This window comes from Nanorana parkeri, unplaced genomic scaffold, assembly GCF_000935625.1.
Source record: "Nanorana parkeri isolate BGI_ZX_2015 unplaced genomic scaffold, ASM93562v1 scaffold1639, whole genome shotgun sequence".
Lineage (NCBI taxonomy): Eukaryota > Metazoa > Chordata > Amphibia > Anura > Dicroglossidae > Nanorana > Nanorana parkeri.
Genome location: NW_017307907.1, coordinates 317,586 through 319,627, shown reverse-complemented (window position 1 = coordinate 319,627; position 2,042 = coordinate 317,586). Strand labels below are relative to the sequence as shown.

Genomic DNA, 2,042 nt, shown 5'->3' with positions numbered 1-2,042 from the left:
AAAAATTAAGATTGGTATTGATATTGTATGTACATGGGTGAAAAACAGGCTACGGGAACGAATCCAGAGGGAACCATCAATGAAATGTATACACATACATATCTCTCACACACACAGACCGGTGTCTTTATTTAACCTTAACTACTATGTTACTAGTAGTAGGAGTGTCTTCACAGACACCAGTTGCTCCAATTTCAAACATGCAAACCAATAAGAGAGTCCATTTAAAAAAAAAAAAAAAGGTATCTTCGAGCTTGGGAACTATATTAGCAGACTGATGCCCTGACTCTGGCACAACTCATCTATAAACAGATGCATTAGAAAATTAATCCAGTAAAAGTATCCTCATCAGCCATCATAGCAGTGGTTTAGTTAATAAAATCTAGCACGGATGCAAAAAATGCCTCCTAGATTGCAGCATTGTACACGGCATTCTCCCAAGGAGTCATCAAGAAATGGCTCACGCCATGACCTTGGACCTGTAAAACACTTTGCAGATAAACCAGTGCACTAGATCTCTTGATAGTGGCATAAGTAGAGACCAGTGCCCGAGGGTCACATTACAGGCAAGCCCTGCAATTTTGGTTCTGGGTACATCCTCTGATGCAGCCCAAAGGCTTAGCCAATCTGGATAATTGCATTAGAGCACAAAAGGGAAAAAACATCACAAAAGAAAAAATAAGGAATGTCTAGTAAAAATGGTTACAATTTTTTTCAATCTACTACTACAATCTCATGTTTAGTTTACCAATTTGCATTGAGCTTGTAGGTCATCACAGGGGCAGGCTTGGGGCAGTGGTTACTTTATAACACACACTGACCATGGGGAACAAAAGTAGCCACCCTCCAGAAGAAAGGACAGTGTCTGCATGACTTCAGAGATGATTTGAGGATCTACAACTGAGTGATACACATGCATACATACAAATAAGATACATTTTTGTTAATAGTTATGGTACTTGAGTGCATTTTGAAGATTTCAATTCCTGAGTTTAGTTCACTTTAAGTGGCACAGCATCAGAAGTAGTTCAGACAATTGTGTTATGCACACAAACAATATAATCCCCATTTTTAGGGAAACAAAACAAGATGAGGTTGGTGGCAAATAAGACACATCAAGCCTCAAAACTGCACCTGAGAAATTAGTGAACTATAGTTCCCCCAAGTTGTCCACAGGCAACACTTTAAAAGCCTTTAACCACTTGATGTCTGGGGCATTTTCTAATTTGCGCACATAACAGTGATTGATGGCCCTAGAATTATTGCTCTCCCTCCGACGTTTACGGCGATATGTAACATGTGTAGCGCAATTGTCGTTTTCGCACGTAGGCCCACTGACGTGTGTTTGCGAGTGTATGTGCGTGCACTTTAAAAAAACAATTAAAGTGTTTAAAAATTAAAGTAACATAAAAAGAAACAATTTTAAAAAACGCAAATTTTTTTTTTTTTACACTAACCCTATTGCTATTAATAGCAGATAGGGTGTGACAAGTCCTCTTTATGGAGACATCAGGGGTCTTCCAGACCCGTATTGTCACCTAGGAACCCCAAAAGAAGCTGAGGAAGCAGAGATCTGCTTCCCCAGCTTCATCTCCTGGCTCTAAGAGCCAGAGACTGTAATGAGGGACACCTGTAAGCCGCTGAATCTCTGTTCATTGCGGGGAGACCTGCCTAACTGCTACCGGGTGCCGCATGTTGACAGCGGTGCCCGGGGAAGCCAGCAGTGGCGCCACACGGTACAAATGATCCGGCAGCTGTACAGATGCCGGATCGCTTGTTCATTAACAGCAATCGTCTGCTGTTAATAATACCAAGGACATGGCTGCTGCAGCAGCAGTGTTCTTATTTTAACCACTTCTGCGGCCCGCCGTCTATAGAGGTATTACGGCCCAGAAGTGGTTAAAGGCAATCCATTTAGAGTTAACTGACTGTTAGCCCTATAATTAAAATCGCTCTTACGCTGGCATGCTTGGCGATACCCATTAATGTTTTGCGCAGTCGTCATTTTCTATGTGCATATACATTGGAGAGTGTTTAAAGTT

At 41.5% G+C, this 2,042-nt stretch overlaps 1 protein-coding gene across 1 annotated transcript in view; it reads right to left on the bottom strand.

The window, feature by feature from the left end:
- LOC108799141 (activating transcription factor 7-interacting protein 1-like) overlaps positions 1 to 2,042 on the bottom strand; it is a gene marked incomplete at its 3' end in the record, with an annotated part of 59,234 nt that overhangs the window by 22,297 nt on the left and 34,895 nt on the right. The window lies entirely within an intron of this gene.